Source organism: Lolium rigidum, chromosome 4 (genome assembly GCF_022539505.1).
Source record: "Lolium rigidum isolate FL_2022 chromosome 4, APGP_CSIRO_Lrig_0.1, whole genome shotgun sequence".
NCBI lineage: Eukaryota > Viridiplantae > Streptophyta > Magnoliopsida > Poales > Poaceae > Lolium > Lolium rigidum.
Genome location: NC_061511.1, coordinates 42342874 through 42349414, shown reverse-complemented (window position 1 = coordinate 42349414; position 6541 = coordinate 42342874).

Genomic DNA, 6541 nt, shown 5'->3' with positions numbered 1-6541 from the left:
GGTGCGCCGATGCCGCAACCCGCACCTGCGCCGAGGCAGCCTGCTCCGTACATGGGACCTTCCGCGGGTTATCGCCCGCCTTTTCGCCCGCCGGTGCCTCAGCCGCCGGTGCAGTTCACGCCGCCTCAGCAGTACCAGCAGTTCCAAGGTCCGTTTCAGTATCCTGTGCCTAACCAGCAGGGTATGGTACAGCCTCCCATGCAACAACCTGTACACCAGCAGCCAGCGCCGCAACCTGGACAGGTGAAAAAGAGGCGGAAGAAAAAGACTGCTGTGCCTCAGGGGCAGCCGGCGCCTCCTGAAGGGCAGCAACCACTACCCATGGGGCAGGTTGTTCCGCCCCTTGGACAGTTGGTGCCAGGCACAGTTGGCCAGCAAGCTCCGATGGTGAATTCTGTTGCTCCTTTGGTCCCCGTGCAGCCTATGGTCCCTGATACTGTTGCACCAGTGGCAAAGCAGAAGAAGGCGGGAAGATGTTGGAAATGTGCTGTTAATACTCATGCAACTAAAGATTGTAAGGCTATCCATTATTGTCTGATTTGTGATTCAGGGGCACATCCCACTATTAGGTGCCCTATTCTGAAGATGCCTAGACCTACGAGCTTCTTTGTTGGTTGCGGTAATGATGCCACACTTGATCTTCAGATTCCAGACTCAGTGTACAAGCCACAGTTGGTCTCTTCTGGTGCGCCCACAGCTTTAGTACAGGTGTCAGGGGAAGGGGCTGTCTCGCGGCTGATGTTCGAGTCGATGGCCCGTATGTGTCCGGGGAACCCAGCGTGGAGATGGGAGGCGGTGCCCCATGGGGCTAATGCTTTTCTTATTGGTATTCCTACACCCGATGACTTGTCCCGGATTGATGGTATGCGGATGAGTGTACCCAAGGTTAATGCTCGGGTTCTAGTCTCTTCATGGGTGCATCGGGATGTTCAGCCTATTTTCATTATGGAGCCGGTTTGGGTGCACGTCGGTGGAGTTCCGGACTGCGTTCGACACTTCCTAGGTATCCGGGCAGTTGGTTCTCTTATTGGCACCACTCTTGATGTTGACTTGTTCTCTCTTCGGAGCCGGGGGATTATTCGTGTTCTTGTGGCTATGCGTGACCCTTCGATTCCGGAGAAGAATAATGGTTGCCCTGGAAGTGGTTGCACTTTTACGGCTTAGTGGTTATCGTTTTCGTTTCGCTCGTGAGGCGGTGGGGTTCCAGCCGGACCCTCGGTTTCGACCTTTTTTCTGGAAGGAGGGAGGGGATGATGATGGTGCGCATGGCTCAGAGGAGGACAGGCAGGATGAGGCCCCTGCTGATGCGGCGCCGGAGGTTGCTGGTATGGATGTTGATGGACATCCTCCGACGCATTCTGGCACATCGGCGGTGCAGTCTACGCAGGTGGCGTTGACTCCTTTCAACCACTCGCCGATGACGGATAGAGGACGGCAGATTGTGGCTCGTGCTAGAGTCGAGTCGCCACACCTGGTCGCCTCTCCCCCTGTGGCTCCACGGGAGCCCTCACCCTCCAGAGTTCGGATCTTTATGCAGGGTCGCACTCGTCCGGTCTCCGTTCCACCGCGAGTGGAGCAGCCATCGACTCCGTCTCCTACTTCGCCTCAGACGGTTTCAGTGGTGCCGCCGACGTCGGTGGTGCAGCAGCCCGCTGCGTCATCGCTGCATGCGCAGCTGACCGTGGGGTCTCCTCGCGCGCCGGGGTCGACCGAGGAGCGGTCGGCGTCGCTGACCCACCGGGCCGAGCCGCAGCCGACCACGGGACCGCCGCTGCAGCCTGTTGGGGGGCCCGCGCTGCCGGTGCAGCAGGGCGCCACGATGTTATCTTCGCCGGGGCATGCGGTCTCGGAGGCCGCCACGCAGGGGGGCCGGGTGGAGGTGCTGCCCGATTCTTCTCCGCCTTTGCCGCGTCCGAGTGTCGCAGTGGTGGAGGAGATGCGGGACCTTGAGCAGCGGACTCCGAGGACCACGCCTACTATGGCGGTTAGGTCTTCCGAGTCTGTGGCTCCGCCGGCTTCCTCGTCGCCACCGTCTGCTCCGCCGTCTACCTCCACGCCGCCGGCCAAGGCGGGAGAGATACAGGGGGCTTCTTCACCCGCTACCCCTGTATCGGCGGCTCCTACTTCACCAGCTGGTTCTCCGCAGCGCTCGCCCACTTCTTCGCCAGCCTCCTTGCAGCAGCCTTCACCCACGGTCCCTCCTCCAGTCGTTCAGCCGACGGTGAGGAGGAGTGGGAGGTTTGCTCTTTCGGAGGATGGGGGCGGGGCGACGGATGAGGACGTCATGCGAGAGCCATGCGACGCAAGGCGGAGATGAACCTCGACACGGCAGGTATTAAACAACCGTCTAAGTCTTTTGTTTCTTTTTCGAGATACTGGTATTTCTTCTAATTTGAGTAGCCTAGGGGTTTCCTTGGGTTCTCGGTCTGATGAGATTTCTGTTTCGGCTAATGTGTTGAGACAAACGGAGCTTGACCGTTTAACGGTTGTTCCGAATGTCTCCACTGGGCGTGAAACGGCAATTATAGACGATGATGATGATGATGACATCCTAGATGGTCAAATTCTCTCGGCTATAATTGGCAACATTTCAGAAGTTGATTTAGAACACGCGGAGCTTAGTTTTGATTTACAAGCATCTGAACGTGGTTCTCGATCATCGGCTGGAAAGAAATCTCGTAGGTATGGCAAGAACTCTAAATCTAAAATAGTTTCTCGATGAATGGCATGTTCCGGAATAGCAGAGGTCTTCGTGACTTGGCTAAGCATTCCCACATTGCTGATGGTTGTAGAGATTATGATTTAGATTTTCTTGCTATATCAGAGACGGGTAGGCGAAATTTCTCTCAAAGTTTTCTCGACCGTTTGTCAGGCGGGATTAACTTTCAGTGGTTTTCTCGCCCGCCCCGTGGTAGGTCAGGGGGCATTTTACTTGGCGTCCGCATAGACACCATGACCGTTTTGGCTAGTTCTGATGGAGAGTACCACATTAAGCTCGACATTCAGAACAAAGCAGATGGTTTCATGTGGAGTCTGGTCGCTGTGTATGGTGCCGCCCAGGAAGTGTTTAAGGCTGACTTTTTACGTGAGTTGGTAAACCTTACAAAAGATAATCCTTACCCGATTTTAATCGGAGGTGATTTTAATTTGTTGAGGTTTCCTCATGAGAAAAGTAAAGGCCGCTTTGATGGTCATTGGCCTTTCTTGTTCAACGTTTGTCATTGATAGCCTTGATTTAAGAGAGGTGTTTATGGCTAGTCGACGGTTTACTTGGGCAAACAGCTTGCCGGAGCCCACCTACGAGAAACTAGATCGCGTGTTGATGGATACCGAATGGGAAAATAAATACCCTTTGGTGTCAGTCCGCGCACTAGAACGTATTGAAAAACTGTCTGACCACGCTCCCATCCTTTTAACCACCGGGAATCCCACACCCGTTTGTAAACGGCCGTTCAAATTTGAACTTGGCTGGTTATATCGAGAGGGATTTCACGATATGGTTAAAAGGGTTTGGGATAGACCAGTCGGGGGGAGTACGCCCATTTTGAGATGGAATAATAAAATGCGTTCTATGCGCAAACATCTCTCTGGTTGGGCTGCCCATACGGCTGGTATTCTTAAAAAGAAAAGTCTCGCTTATCAAATGTGATTGATGAGCTTGAGGCTATTGCGGAGATTAGACCCCTGTCTACACATGAGATTGAGCTTAAAAATCAATCCAATGAACAGATGGCGGGTCTTCTTCGCGAAGAGGAGCTCAAATGGTATCAACGATCCAAAGCTCAATTCATCTTGGAAGGAGACTCGAATACGCGGTATTTCCATGGCTTAGCAAATGGGAGACACCGAAAAAAACGTATTCACTCTCTTATTCAAGATGAAGGGTTGATTGAAGGCCATGAGCAACTCAAGTCTTACATTACTAATTATTATAAGGGTCTGTTTGGTCCTCCGGAGGAAAGTACTTTCTCTCTTAACGAGGACTTAACGGATGATATACCCCAAGTTTCTTTGGAAGAAAACGGCTTGCTAACCGCACCTTATACCGAGGAAGAGGTTAAGAAGGCAGTTTTCCAAATGGAATGCAACAAAGCACCGGGTCCAGATGGGTTTCCGGCAGAGTTTTATCAAACCTTCCGGGATACTATTAAATCGGACCTTCTAGATTTGTTCGGTGATTTACACATTGGACAACTAGAATTATTTCGTCTAAATTTTGGTGAAGTTATCTTGTTACCGAAAATTAATGAGGCAGAAAGGATCCAACAATATAGACCCATTTGCCTATTAAATGTAAGTTTCAAGATTTTCACGAAAGTGGCCACCATTAGACTTAATACGGTTGCGGATCATGTTGTTTTACCATCGCGAGACAGCCTTTATGCAAGGACGTAATATCCTTGATGGAGTAGCGGTTTTGCATGAGACGGTACATGAGATGCATTCTAAGAAATTAAATGGGGTTATTTTAAAGCTTGATTTTGAGAAGGCGTATGATAAAGTTAAATGGTCTTTCCTTCAACGGACACTCGGGATGAAAGGCTTTTCGCCCGAGTGGCGAGCTCTAATTCATGATTTCGTGTATGGAGGTAGTGTTGCAATCCGGGTTAATGATGACACCGGACACTACTTCCAAACACGAAAAGGGTTACGCCAAGGAGATCCGCTATTTCCGATGTTATTTAACATCGTAGCGGATATGTTGGCGGTACTCATAGAGAGAGCCAAGTCTGATGGTCAGATTGAAGGTGTGATTCCACATCTGGTTGATGGTGGCTTATCTATCCTTCAATACGCTGATGACACAATTCTTTTTATGGATCATGATCTTGAAAAAGCTCGAAATCTGAAATTAATTTTAGCAGCTTTTGAGCAATTATCAGGATTGAAAATTAACTTCCATAAAAGTGAATTGTTCTGCTTCGGTGATGCCCAAGACGATGTAGCTACTGTATACGAGTTATTTGGTTGTGGGCAAGGCCAATTTCCGATTCGCTATTTGGGTATTCCGATTCACTATCGGAGACTGACAATTGCGGAATGGAAATTAGTGGAAGAAAGATTACAAAAACGCCTCAGTAGTTGGAAAGGTAAATTGTTGTCCCTGGGTGGAAGATTGGTACTCATTAATTCAGTACTAACTAATATGGTACTGTATATGCTATCATTCTTCATCCTACCAAAAGGAATTCTGCATAAACTCGATTATTATCGATCCAGATTCTTTTGGCAAGGGGACAACGAGAAAAGAAATATCGACTGGTTAAATGGAGTATAGTTTGTAGTCCCAAAGATCAAGGAGGGCTTGGAGTTCATGACCTGGAGGTCAAGAATTCAGCTCTCCTGGGTAAATGGCTTTTTAAGCTACTTACGGAGGATGGGATTTGGCAAACTATACTTCGGAGAAAGTACATCGGCTCGAAGACATTATCTCAGGTGGTTTGGAAACCTGGGGATTCACACTTCTGGGCTGGTCTTATGGCGACAAAAAATGTCTTTTTTCGACATGGGACTTTCTCCATTAAGAATGGAGCACAGATACGGTTCTGGGAAGATGCTTGGCTCGACAATGCTCCCCTAAGTGAACAGTATCCCGCTTTGTATAGAATTGCGCGTCGCCAAGGTGATACCATTGCAACTGTAATGGCTACTTCACCCCCGAATGTGACGTTCAGACGGGTTTTACTAGGACAAAGGCTTGTGGCATGGAACAATCTAATTCAGCGGCTTGGAGATATTCAGTTATCGCCAGAGCCAGATGAATTTCGATGGAACCTCCATGTAGATGGTACTTTTTCTGTAAAATCTTTATACAATGCGATCCTGCTTTCTGATTTACCAGTTGATAATAATAAAAAAATTTGGAAGATGAAGATACCATTAAAAATTAAAATTTTTGGATGGTATCTTCGTCGCTGAGTTATCCTCACCAAAGACAATCTTGTTAAGCGGAATTGGCACGGAAGTACACGATGTGTCTTTTGTCATCATGATGAAACCATCAAACATTTATTCTTCCGGTGCCAGTTTGCGAGATCTATATGGTCGGTCATCCAAGTAGCGTCTACCTTGTATCCGCCGACTAGTGTCGCTAATGTCTTTGGCAATTGGCTTCATGGTATTAACTCAAGGTTTAAAATGCTTCTTAGGATGGGGGCGCTAGCGGTTATCCGGGCGCTCCGGCTATGTAGAAATGACAAGATCTTTAATGAAAAAAATTGCTCTTTGTTGCAGGTCATCTACAGATGCACGGGTATTCTCCGTTCGTGGTTACCTCTTCAGCGTGTGGAGAACCGAGACCTATTTACGGAGGTCTATACACGGTTAGAGGATACGGCGAGGGATACTTTTTCCCTACATGGGTGGCAGCATAGTCTACGGATAGTAGCTCCTCCCACATCTTAGGCGTCATATGATTCATCGTTCCGATATGTATTTCGCCCTTTTATTTTTGTAACTCTGGACTCTTGAGACAACAAACGGCTGTGTGCATCCTGGTTATGCAGAGGCTGGATGTAATTGCTTCTTGAAGTAATAAAGC